Consider the following 13,906-nt stretch of genomic DNA (forward strand, 5'->3'; position numbering starts at 1 on the left):
GGCGGGGTTACCCCTCCGCGTCACACCCAGCATCTGTGACGCCCAGCTGCGCTTGGTATCACAGATCCCGGAAGAGTGCATTGATGGATTCCTCCACAAGAGGCCCCCATGACCATTCACACATCTCCACCTTCCACCTCAGACCAGCAGAGGGAGCCCGTTAGGGATATAAATAGGGAAGGTGGAGCCAGGCAGTTCAGTCTGGAGTCGACAGAGAGCCAAGTCTGTTGAGAGAGTTCCTGCAGTAGAGAAGCCTGAGAGAGGTAAGTCTGCAGTGGAGCACAGTCCAGACTCAGTTGAAGCTCAGAATAGGGAGCTTTAGGTGTGCCGGCGCCATAAGATCGGAGAAGCACGGCAAGCTGCTGTTAGTGTGTATAGCCTAGTGAGGGCCCGAGTAAGCCGAAGGCGAGTGGAGAGTTAGTACATAGGGGGCAGAGGAGCTTAACTAGCTCACCCCGAAGCAGTTACCGGACACCGGGTCCGAAGCTTACCGGGATCTCTATGACATAACCGGAATCCCTGGAGAACTACAAGTCCCGGGATCGCTAAAGTGCTGATACGTAACAGAGCCAGGAGACACATAGGCCCCGTAAGCTGGGAGCGTGCACTCCAAGAGAAGGCCCAACCACAATGTCAGCCAGCGCAGGGCAGAGACAAAGTTAGGCCTAGCTCCAGGCAGGTCAGAAACATTCTACGCAGAGGCAAGAAACAGGAGGCCCTACACGCGCTCATTGGGGAGGATCCTGACATGCACCCTTCACCCTACAGTGCTCCAGGACGTGCCTGAATTTCCATCAGTAAAAGGTACTGAAGTGACTATCGTGTCTGTCCCTGTTCTTGCTCTGACCCGGCTAGGTCTCACCTGTCCTGCATTCCCCCTTCATACACTGCCCTGAGGCCTAGCTCCACCTGTGGGGAGCTATACCATCGAGCTGCCTTATCACCGGCCTCAGAGGACTGCACAGCGCTGGTGATTCTCACCAGAAGCCACAGGTGGCGTCACGAACTTTCATAAACTTAACAACCAATAACCCCCTTTTAAGAGAGACCCCAGGGTACGGGCCTGGGAGCCGACCACCACGACATCCCCAAGGCAAAGGCCCGGGTACCGAGTCATCCCCATCCCCTGGGCTGGTCATCTTCTTTCTGGCGTCATGAACAGGATTCCTTGCCCGCTGCAACGACGGAGTGTTATGCCAGTTGCCACCGGGTACTGTGCGCCTTTATTGAAGTGAACTGTATATTTGACTGTGGTGAAGATTGCCGCCATTGTTGGGCCGCTGAGCGAGAAGAAGGGCGTAACCGCGGGAAACTAACGGGCGTACCTGCAAAAGAGCGCGAAGCCTCGCACACGCCCCACGCTTCGACATCAAACCAAGAAGCGCCAGGTCCTGTAAGGAGCGTCGCTGAACGATCTGATGTAGGACGCAAGCGACGCAAGGTCCTGAAGATAACCGTCACCTGCGGAGCTGCGGCCTACCGGAAGAAAAGCTAGAAGGTAGGCCATGGTAAACTAGGGGAGCGTCAGGATGTCCAACGAACAGCAGAACGCCGACATGCCGGCCAACGTCCCTGAAGTTCAACCCGCGCCCGACAACGAGCAGGCCGAAGCGGCCGCTCCACCAGCAGCGCCTGTAACCCCTGTCATTCCCATAACTTTACCGTACATTCCTGGAGCAAAGTGGCTCCCCCAGTACAACGGCAAACCAGATACCCTGTCTGGATTCAAACGTAAGATATGTGGTATCTTGGACATGTAGTCTATAACAGGCAAACAAAGAGCCGCTGTTGTATTGGGACAACTGACCGGTGCTGCGGAACGGGAAGTGGAAACATGGTCGGCCGCAGACCAGGAGTCAGTGTCCACAATATTTCAAAAACTACAGACTGTGTTTGAGGATCTTACTGAGGCGGACCTCCGGATGAGGTTCTACACCTGTTCCCAACAGCCGGAGGACAATGTTCAGGACTACGTCTGGCGTCTACAAGGGGCCCTGCGGGCTCTGAACCAGGTTAGTCCAACCAGCGTTGAGAATGAGAACAAAATGCTGAAGGAACAGTTTGTCCAGGGACTGAGGTCTCCAGAGGAGAGCAGGACAGTGCGTTGGTGGTCCCTGGATCATCGAGATGTCACCTTTGACAATCTCAAGGACATGGCTATAAAAGGACAGCAGCCCCTGAAAACAAATGCCGTCCAATGTTACCAGGGTGGGGCTACCCCAGTACCTGCTACACCCCCCTTTTCCCCAGTGGCTGCTGAAGCTAGGGTTCCAGCAACGTCCCCTAAAGAACTGGACAGTTTGCGCTCTGAGGTGCGTCAGTTGAGCAAAACCCTGACCACAGTGCTGAGTGCTCTGCAGCTGCGGACGGAGCCCGAGGAAGGAGGGAAAATCCTGTTAGCCGATAGCCCTGAGGATGTCCCCTGGATGAGAAGGAGGAGGAGGCCAACACCACCCTCACCGAGGACCAGTGACCAGCGCCGTCCACAGAAGGACCCTGCCTGCTACCGCTGCCGCAAGATCGGACACATCGCCCAGAATTGTCCTTTAAACGAGAAAACCCTGGGTCCGAGGGCTGACACCCAGGAGTAAACTCAACAGGCCCATCAGACTGGTACAACAGGTTCGTCGGAGGAAGACCTTTCCTGTCCATTTTGTTGGACGGGATCCCGACGCACGCTCTGCTGGACATAGGATCTCAGGTAACCATCATGCCTGACGTCCTCTACAAGAGGTTATGGTCCATGGACGATCTACGTCCGCCAGCTCCAAATCTTTCTGTATATGCCTCAAACGGACTCCCCCTTAACCTACTCGGGGTTAAGAATGTGACTGTAAAGGTGGGGAGAGTGGAGCTGAAGGACCAGGGACTAATTGTAGTAGAGACTAATCCTGATGACACCAACCCGTATATGGTACTAGGCACTAACATTGTTGGTAACTGTTTGGGAGAAGTTGTGTTCTTGCTCCAACAGATAGCCGACACTGCCAGACAAAGACAGAGGAGGGCACTGCAGAGGGAGATTCGAGTCCTGATGTATCAACAGCAAGTAAGGTTAACAGACGGTGAAATAGGTAACGTGCGGGTAACGGACCCCATACCCATTGTCATTCCCCCAATGAGTGAAATGCTCATCTGGTGTCGAGCTGCTATAGGTCTAAGAGGACAGAGCTACCAGGCGGTAGTAGAACCCCTTTGCTTCGAGCACAGACCCACGCTCTTAACCGCCAGGGGAGTGGTAGATGTACGCAATGGGAGGGTGCCCGTCCGTCTTCTCAATTGTTGGGAAGATGAGGTCAGATTGCCACGTTATGCCACTGTTGCCAAATTACATGCTGTAAATAACAACTGCATTCACAAGGCGGAGTCCTTAACCTCACCAGATGAAGTGGAGGATAATGACCCTGCAACCCAGGTGGAGGATTGGTGTCAACAGCTCCATGTTGGGACAGACACCATCCCTGCCCATCAGAAACAGGGTGTACACCGGGTGGTTCAAGAATACGCGCAGGTGTTCAGTAAACATCCACGACTTCGGGAGGATTAAGGGGGTTCAACATCATATCCCCACAGGCGACCATTCCCCAATCAAAGAACGTTATAGGCCTATACCACCAGCTCACTACCAGAAGGCAAAGAAAATGTTGCAGGACATGAGAAAGGCGGGAGTAATAAGGGATAGTTGTAGTCTCTGGGCAGCTCCCCTAGTGCTAGTTAGGAAAAAGGACGGGAGCATGAGAATGTGTGTAGATTATCGTCAAGTAAATCGCATTACACATAAAGATGCATACCCTTTACCACGCATAGAGGAGTCCCTAGCTGCCTTAAAGTCTGCAAATTACTTTTCCACCCTTGACCTCACTTGTGGGTACTGGCAAGTAGCTGTGGCTGAGGAGGATTGGGAGAAGACGACCTTCACTACCCCGATGGGACTCTGCGAGTTCAACAGTATGCCGTTTGGACTCTGCAATGCCCCCGGAACATTCCAGAGATTGATGGAGTGCTGCCTGGGACACCGCAACTTCGAGACTGTGTTACTTTACCTGGACGATGTAATAATGTACTCCAGAACGTACGAGGACCACTTGAAACACCTAGCAGAGGTATTTGAGTCACTGTCCCGGTACAGGATGAAGTTGAAGCCCTCAAAGTGCCACCTGCTCAAGAGAAAGGTACAGTACCTGGGGCACATTGTCAGTCTGGAAGGGGTAGCACCAGATCCGGAGAAAGTCACTGCCATCCAGAAGTGTCCGGAGCCGAAGAACCTCAAGGAGGTGCGTCAGTTCTTGGGACTAGTAGGATACTACCGGAGGTTCATAAAGGACTACACTAAGAAAGCAGCTCCTCTGCAAGACCTCCTGGTAGGGCAGTCCCCCAAAGGCAGAAATCCCCCATTCCACTGGGGTAAGGAGCAAGCCGAGTCGTTTCAGGAGATGAAGGAGATCCTGACAGGCGATGAGATCCTAGCCTACCCTGACTACAGCCTACCGTTCCTGCTGTATACTGATGCCAGCAACGAAGGACTGGGAGCTGTCTTAAGTCAGAAGCAGAATGGCCAAGAGAAAGCGATCGCATACGCAAGCAGGAAGCTCCGCCCGACTGAGAGGAACCCAGAGAACTATAGCAGCTTTAAGTTGGAGTTCCTGGCCCTGGTCTGGGCCATCACTGAAAGGTTCAAGCACTATCTAGCCTCCAGTAAGTTCACTGCCTTCACTGATAACAACCCTTTGACCCATCTTGAAACAGCTAAGTTCGGGGCACTGGAACAACGATGGATGACGTGGCTGTCGAATTACCAATTTACAATTAAATACCGGGCGGGCCGCAAGAACGCCAATGCCAATGCTCTGTCTAGGATGCCTCACCAGTCAGACACAGAAGAAGAAGTGGATGACCTGGAAGAGATTGAGCTACCTGCCTTTCACCCCAATGGGATGATCCACGAGCAACGGGCCTCCAGGAGGCAGTGTGGAAAGACGTTAAACCCCCTGCCTCACCACAGCTGGAAAGAGACCCAGGACAGTGACCCGGTTGTCAGCCGCATCAAGGAGCTGATAACCCAAGAAGGTGCCTCCCTGGAGAAGGATGCGTCTCTGCAAGCAAAGCAGCTGTGGAACGAGAGAAGCCGGCTGTTTATCTACCGTGAGAAACTGTGCCGGAGGTACGTCAATCCAAAAACCCATGAGATGGTATGGCAGATAGTAGTCCCGAAGACAGACATCCAAATGGTATTAGGAGCTTACCACGATCAGGTGGGGCACTTTGGCTGGAAAAAGCTAGAGACCCTGCTGAAGTGTCGATTCTACTGGGTAGGAATGCGCAGCTCCATTGAGAGGTGGTGCCGGGACTGTGGACCCTGTGACCTAAGAAGAAAAGACTTCAACAGCCAGAAGGCACCCCTGCAACCCATCAAGACGACTCGACCCCTGGAGATCGTGGCTCTGGACCATGTCAAGCTGTCCCCCAGCAGGTCAGGGTACTCTTATGCTCTGACCATGGTAGATCACTACTCACGTTTCCTGGTCGTCGCACCTGTCAAAGACCTGACGGCAGAGACAGCAGCAAAGACGTTCCAAGCGTATTTCTGTAGACCCCATGGTTATCCTGAGCAGGTGCTGACGGACCAAGGCCCGGCCTTTGAGGCTGAGTTGTTCAAGGAGTTCTGCCATCTCTACGGGTGTAAGAAAATGAGAACTACACCGTACCACCCACAAACCAACGGTCTCTGCGAAAAGATGAACAACATCATCATCGACCTGCTAAAGACCATACCACTTGAGGAGAGAAACCAGTGGCCAGACCTACTGCCTGATTTAGTAGATCTGTACAATCATATACCAGTAAGTTCCACAAACTGCACTCCGGCATATCTCATGCGGGCAAGGCCAGGAAAGCTGCCCATGAATCTGGAGCTTGGTGTTGTTGAACCTGAAGCTGATATGACCACTGAAGACTGGGACAAGACCAGGCAGGAGCAGTACAGGAGGGTACAAGCTTGTGTCGAGGACAGTCTTACTCGGGTGAGAGAAAAGCAGGAAGCTCACTACAACAAAAACGCACCCGCAGAACCTTTCACACCTGGTGAAACAGTATTGAAAAGGAAAAGACGTAACCACAAACTTGATGATCAGTGGGAAAAAGAACCCTACACTGTATTGAATTCGAGATTTGACAATAAGAAGACATGCTTAATCAGTCAAGATGGAGGAAAAACGTCTACAACAGTGTCCAGGGACCACCTAAAGTTGGGTCCAGATCTACTGAAACCTCAAGACAAAACACCTCTTACTGCCCCGGAGGAGGCTAAAGAAGAAGTGATCCACACTGACTTGGGAGATTTCCCGGCAGATTGGCCTCAAATAGAAGGAGCAGTAATCATTCCAACACTCCAATTCTACGAACAGCCAGAAAATCTTCCACAGCAAGTTGAACCTGTAAGTGCTGCAGAAGAGCCAGCTCAAGAAGTATCCCCGGACGAAGGATCCCCAGTAGGAGCAGAGCAAGAAGGCCCAGCCAATGGTGAACTTGCCAGTCCAGGAGAGAGGTTAAGGCAGTTTTACAACTTAGTCACACGTAGAACTGGTAGAGTAACTGACCATACAGACTCTGATACCACACAAACCACCGCACTACGCAGATCAACACGTAGCACGCGGGGCCAAGCCCCTGCCAGATATAAGCAGTAAAATAGCTAAACTCTGACAAATGTAGATAGTTACCCCTGGAGTATTAAATTGTATTATAGCACTGTATAATTGTATATATTCAGACATATGTATGTCTTTATTAATTTGTGTTTTGCTTATTTACTTCTTTATTTACCTAAGAACTTCGTGGCTGAGGACTATGTGCAGCCCAAAAACTGCTTTTGTATATAATTGTGCTCCCTGGAGTGCCCTTCTAGGTGACCTCAGAAGGAAAACCTGTCTGGAGTGGCTCTATTGGAGGTCCAACTCAGGATCTTCATGCCCTGCAGCCACCCCAGGGCTTACGTTGAGGGTTTGGGACAGGGCCCTCAAAACCACCAAGTACTCTACCCTGTGAGATGGACATCCTGTTTGGGAAACTCACCATAGGAGACTTGAACTCTGAGGACACTTTGTATTTGTTATTGTTATGCAATGTTTAAGAAATGTGCCTCCCATAAAGGGAAGATTGTTAATGCATTGTTCATGTTATTATTGTTATTGTTATAAAATGTACTTCAGCCCGGGAGTGCTGAGCTTTACTAGGGGGGAATGTGATGCCCAGCTGCGCTTGGTATCACAGATCCTGGAAGAGTGCTTTGATGGATTCCTCCACAAGAGGCCCCCATAACCATTCATGCATCTCCACCTTCCACCTCAGACCAACAGAGGGAGCCCATTAGGGAGATAAATAGGGAAGGTGGAGCCAGGCAGTTCAGTTCCTGCAGAGTGAGACACAGAAACAGGTCAGTCTGCAGTGGAGCTCAGTGATTCAGCAGTTCCTCTGGAGAGTTCAGTTAGTGCAAGTCTGAATACAGAGTCGAGCTCGTAGCTCAGAATAGGGAGCTTTAGGTGTGCCGGCGCCATAAGATCGGTGAAGAGCGGCGAGCTGCTGTTAGTGTGAGTAGCCTAGTGAGGGCCCGAGTAGGCTGAAGGTGAGTGGAGAGTTAGTACATAGGGGGCAGAGGAGCTTAACTAGCTCACCCCAAAGCAGTTGCCGGACACCGGGTCCGAAGCTTACCGGGATCTCTATGACCCAGTAAGGCATAACTGGAATCCCTGGAGAACTACAAGTCCCAGGATCGCTAAAGTGCTGATACGTAACAGCCAGGAGACACATAGGCCCCGTAAGCTGGGAGCGTGCACTCCAAGAGAAGGCCCAACCACTACGTCAGCCAACGCAGGACAGAGACAAAGTTAGGCCTAGCTCCAGGCAGGTCAGAAACTTAATACGCAGAGGCAAGAAACAGGAGGCCCTACATCCGCTCATTGGGGAGGATCCTGACATGCACCCTTCACCCTACAGTGCTCCGGGACGTGCCTGAATTTCCATCAGTAAAAGGTACTGAACTGACTATCGTGTCTGTCCCTGTTCTTGCTCTGACCCGGCTGGGTCTCACCTGTCCTGCATTCCCCCTTCATACACTGCCCTGAGGCCTAGCTCCACCTGTGGGGAGCTATACCATCGAGCTGCCTTATCACCGGCCTCAGAGGACTGCGCAGCGCTGGTGATTCTCACCAGAAGCCACAGGTGGCGTCACGAACTTTCATAAACTTAACAACCAATAACCCCCTTTTAAGAGAAACCCCAGGGTACGGGCCCGGGAGCCGACCAACGTGACTTCCCCAAGGCAAAGGCCCGGGTACCGAGTCATCCCCATCCCCTGGGCTGGTCAGATACTGGGTGTGACATGCTGCCGCCAACAGCCCAGCGTCCACCGCGGGGAACACGTCACTGATGTCACGCCTCACTTGACGTGATATCAGTGACGGGTCACGTGATCCCTCTGAGCGGCCAGCGATAGCGCCACTCACAGGCAGAAAAGGCACTGCAAGGTATTTACAAAAACACTTCTGTGCCCCGGGGGCATACATTGGGGGTTCATATAAAGTAGTGGACAACTTCTTTAATAGGCAGGGGTGCCGCACCACAACAATCAGACAATGACGACCTGTATTCTAAGGGCAAGTCTCTAATGTTAAAGTCCCGGACAACCTTTTCAACGTATCTAACCTTTTCTTAAAGGGGAACCGTCACTTTATTTTTCCATAAAAAAGGGAAGGAGGAGGGACGAGCTAGAAATAGCTGAAATCAAAAACAGACATGCCACTGAAAATTTTACTGAAATGGCAGTTGGATATTAAGCTTTATTTAAGAAGCACTCCTCCTCCTCCCTTCAAAGTTTTTATCCTCTTAATATATTACAGTCAGAATATTTTAAAGCACTGTGTACTTACAATTGCTCATTTTGCCTTTCTACCCAGTTAATTCTTCTCCTTTCCATTAGGTCTATGGCATCATGTGATTAAAATCTGGCTAGCTGAATCATTCTAAGGTCTATGTAGAAACAGGAGGTCAATTTTCCCTGAATAAGTCATGAGTCACTGCAAAAGGCCCTGGACAAAGAAGGGATCAGCTGGGTCAGGAGCTGAAGAGGGGAAGGAGTCCTGCAGGGACAAGAGACTTCCTGCTATTGTCATAGAGCAGAGAAAAGAGTAGAATTAACTGGGTAAAAAGGCAAAATGAGCAATTGTAAGTACACAGTGCTATATAATATGATGATTGTAATATATTAAGAGGATAGAAACTTTGAAGGGAGGAGGAGTGCTTCTTTAACTAAAGTTTAGCTATTACTCTTTATATATATCAAAAAATAAAATAACAAAAGTAATTACAAACATAGCATTCCCTTAACTTTACTCATTGTTGCAGAAATGTTGCTATATGTAACATTATTTAAAGAGAGATTCTCACTCTAGACAGTAATGCTGTGGCTAGACAGTCTTTTTCCATGACACAGATTGAGCGGCCAAATATTCTACGCTGCAGCATAATGCAGGTGAGTGTGGCTGTACTGCGACAAGACTACTGTATCAAGCTAATAGTAAGGACCAGTTGGATTTTTTGTGATTTGTTAGTTGTGGTACACCCGCATTACGCTGCAATTTAGTAGCCACACAAAGCAAAATTTGTCCATATGACCCGTGCAGTGGGCAAAATCGCCATCTACCCAAGCCTTATTGCTTATGACGCGCCCCTGGGCCTGTGTTTCGCGCTGCGTTGCGCACGCGGGAGCTTACCCGGAGCCGGATCTCTTTAGGGTTGTAGTCTCGTGGCGGTGATCCGGTCCGTGCCCAGGGAGTCAGACTAAGTGGCGCTGTATTAGCGGTAGATGTTGGACGACTACGCCACCCGTTGAGTACAGCTAAGGAGCTGCTGCTGCAGGGCAGACCGCTGAGGCCGGTGGTAGGATTGTGCAGCGTGATAGTATAACCCCCAACGGGAGGGATATGGCCTCAGGGCAGCCGACGTGGATGATGGGGGTAGCAGGAACCACTCAGAGACGGTACGGTGTAGTTCAGGGTCTTTACTGGTGACAACGATAGACCCTCCCGGAGTACTGGCTAGCGATTGGGGCCTGGTCAGTCCTTGAGCAGATGGGATCTCCCCTGGCCAGGCGGAGTTGTAGGCCTCCCAAACTAACTGTACTCTTCTGGCTACCTTGCTAGAGGCGGGTATAAGTAGCCCACGTCCCTGAGTGTACCGTGTGGTGCTCACCCGTATGGCCGGTGACTCGGGGCCTTCTAGTAGCTTCCGCTCCACGACGGCGGTGCTGGTCCCATGCGTGTGACCGTGCCTTCGGGTTTCTTGGCCAGAGGACCTGGAATCCCCTGCCTGACGGATTCTGCTGCTGGGTAGGAGTTAGTCCCCACAGCCTCGGACTCCGGGTCCGGTAAGAAATCTTCTCAGTCAGGGCGAGCTCTGCAGCTGCCAGCCCCTGACTCCTTGTAACACTGCTCCCACAGAGCTCCTGTTGTTTCTTCCCATAGCTGCTTCTCTTCTCTGTCTCTACTTCTGGCATGGCCCAGGAGCTGGGCCCAGCCGGAGCCACAGCTCCCTGTCAGCCCTCCTGGCTGAACTCTCCCTCTGAACTTCCTAACCCTGCCTCAGCCCCAGGTTTATATAGGGGAAGTTCTTCCCCTCCCAGGACTGGGCAGGAGGTGTGGCATGCATAGGATTCCTGACCAAGAGACCTCCCACCTGCTCTCAGACATAACATTGCTGTTACTGTGGAAACCAGACCCCTGGGGTGCCACATTCCCCCCTAGTGAAATTTAGTACTCCGGGACTAAACATATTTTTAGAAAAACATAACAAGGTATAAACAATAATAATACAATAAGAAAAACATATAAAGATGGTCACGGCGTGTCCGCAACCGGGTGCAGTTTTTGAAGAAAAGCAAGGTGTCCATTTCACCAAAACAGGGAGACGTAACCAGGTAGGGGTCTGTCCTGCCCCGAGTCCTTAACAGTCTTTAGTCCATTCCTGGGTTACGCTCCAACCATGTACAAAGGATTCCCAGTAAATCCACCAAAGACTCCCATAAATTACTAGAAACACATAATTATTTACAGGATATGGCCGCTCTCAGTCCTCGGCCAGTGGGGATAAGGAATGGCTGCTCACAGTCCTCAGCCTGGTTTAAGATAGGGGCACATGGGGAACAATTCACTAATCCCAACGGGGACCATATTTTAATTAGCAGCAGTCCTTGTACCCTTACGGGTAACTATTTACAGCTCTTTATTCACGCTACTTCCCTTCAGTAGCTATGTCCTCTTTGTGCTCCCTCCTGAGGGTAGTCCTCAGACCCGTCCGGGTCCTCTTGGCTTTCCTCGTATTGGTAGTACTGCAGCTCCTCCTCGGTTAGCTGGGTTAGTATCTCTGTGACAGTCCTCCTCCCAGGTGGCCAGGACTTTACCCCTCTTTGGGCTGCCCCGGTTAATTGGGCCACCAGGATGCTCACTTTTTGCTCTTCTGTGAGGGGGTACACCTGGAAGAGGCTATCCAGCTTTTCACTAAAGTCATTCAGGGTATGTGACTCCCCTGAGTACTGGGGTAGCCAGGCTGCCCCCGGGATATAGGGCATGGTGAAAGGCATGACCGCAACAGCGGTGGCGCTGGCGGGGGTTGAAGCGGTGAAGCTCTTCTCCGTATCAGACATCCTTCTCCCCCCTAGTGGACCGTGGCCTACCTTGCGATGATCCTCTTCCGTAGGCCGCGGCTCCGCAGTGGATCGTCAGGGTCGAGGACCTTCCGTCGCGCTCCTGTGACGTCGGCGTCTGCTGGGCTCCTTCCAGGACCTTACGCAACGTCCGGACGTGAGGCGGGGCTTCAGTTCTCGCGCGCCTTCGGAGTCCACGCCCCTCTTCTTCCCGCACGGCGTCCTCAAGATGGCGTCCAATGGCGGGAAAACTCCACGTATGGCGGGAAGAAGGCTGAAGATGGCGCCGGATAGCGGGAAAACTCCACCGATGGCGGGAAGGAAGCGGAAGATGGCGCCGGATGGCGGGAATCTTCACCACAGGTAAGTTTGAACAGTCTTTTTCAGGCACGCAGTACCCGGTGGTTGCAGGCACGAAATCCTGCCGACTACGCCAAAAGTTGACGCGCCCCTGGGCCTGTGTCGCGCTGCGTTGCGCACGCGGGAGCTTGCCCGGAGCCGGATCTCTTTAGGGTTGTAGTCTCGTGGCGGTGATCCGGTCCGTGCCCAGGGAGTCAGACTAAGTGGCGCTGTATTAGCGGTAGATGTTGGACGACTACGCCACCCGTTGAGTACAGCTAAGGAGCTGCTGCTGCAGGGCAGACCGCTGAGGCCGGTGGTAGGATTGTGCAGCGTGATAGTATAACCCCCAACGGGAGGGGTATGGCCTCAGGGCAGCCGACGTGGATGATGGGGGTAGCAGGAACCACTCAGAGACGGTACGGTGTAGTTCAGGGTCTTTACTGGTGACAACGATAGACCCTCCCGGAGTACTGGCTAGCGATTGGGGCCTGGTCAGTCCTTGAGCAGATGGGATCTCCCCTGGCCAGGCGGAGTTGTAGGCCTCCCAAACTAACTGTACTCTTCTGGCTACCTTGCTAGAGGCGGGTATAAGTAGCCCACGTCCCTGAGTGTACCGTGTGGTGCTCACCCGTATGGCCGGTGACTCGGGGCCTTCTAGTAGCTTCCGCTCCACGACGGCGGTGCTGGTCCCATGCCTTCGGGTTTCTTGGCCAGAGGACCTGGAATCCCCTGCCTGACGGATTCTGCTGCTGGGTAGGAGTTAGTCCCCACAGCCTCGGACTCCGGGTCCGGTAAGAAATCTTCTCAGTCAGGGCGAGCTATGCAGCTGCCAGCCCCTGACTCCTTGTAACACTGCTCCCACAGAGCTCCTGTTGTTTCTTCCCATAGCTGCTTCTCTTCTCTGTCTCTACTTCTGGCATGGCCCAGGAGCTGGGCCCAGCCGGAGCCACAGCTCCCTGTCAGCCCTCCTGGCTGAACTCTCCCTCTGAACTTCCTAACCCTGCCTCAGCCCCAGGTTTATATAGGGGAAGTTCTTCCCCTCCCAGGACTGGGCAGGAGGTGTGGCATGCATAGGATTCCTGACCAAGAGACCTCCCACCTGCTCTCAGACATAACATTGCTGTTACTGTGGAAACCAGACCCCTGGGGTGCCACACTTATCCACAAGCATGCTCGACATGTGCAGACATCTCTTTATTTATTCTTAACCTTCATGTGCTGCCTATGAGCTGCCCCGCCAGGCAGGAAGAGGGGTTCCCATTACAGAGATAGTTGAAGGTCCTGTGGACCTGCCATCAATGTCTGGTGAAAATACCTGTTAAAGGGAACTTGTCAGCTGATTCATGCTGCCAAAACCGCCTACCTTACAAGACTGACATGATGCAGAATAGACCTGTCAATCTAGCCAGAGAAACCTGAGAGGACATGCCTCTTGGACTAATCACCTTGTCCTCGTCCATGTTTTATACTATGTTATTCTTTTAGAGTAAAACATATGTTTGTAGTGCAGTAGCTGGTCTGGGACTCGTGCTGCCGGGGCGGTGGGCAGCATGTATCAGCTCACAGGTTCCCTTTAATACACTAAAATATTATTCACTGGACGAATAAAAAAAATCACAGATCTGCATAAATACTGACCTGTCCCCAGCCATACATATTGCTATGAGTCTGGGAAGGGTTCACTTATGAGAAAGCAGAAAGCGTGCCTGGAAAATAAAACAAAAGTAGATTAGAAGTCCAATATAGTATTTTATAATCATGTGTTTTCTTGGGTATCATTATCTGTGAAAAAGTGTCAAGTTAAAACACAAAGCGTGGGTCAGATAATAATACACATGTCTAGCAATCAGGAGGAAGATGTTCGCCTTG

At 51.8% G+C, this 13,906-nt stretch overlaps 1 pseudogene; it reads right to left on the reverse strand.

Moving 5' to 3' along the window:
• The window catches only part of LOC141155374 (protein transport protein Sec23A-like), a 79,691-nt pseudogene that overhangs the window by 8,739 nt on the left and 57,046 nt on the right, over nucleotides 1-13,906 (reverse strand).

The sequence above is a fragment of the Phyllobates terribilis genome, unplaced genomic scaffold (assembly GCF_046119375.1).
Source record: "Phyllobates terribilis strain yellow unplaced genomic scaffold, ASM4611937v1 Scaffold_7__3_contigs__length_470593459, whole genome shotgun sequence".
Lineage (NCBI taxonomy): Eukaryota > Metazoa > Chordata > Amphibia > Anura > Dendrobatidae > Phyllobates > Phyllobates terribilis.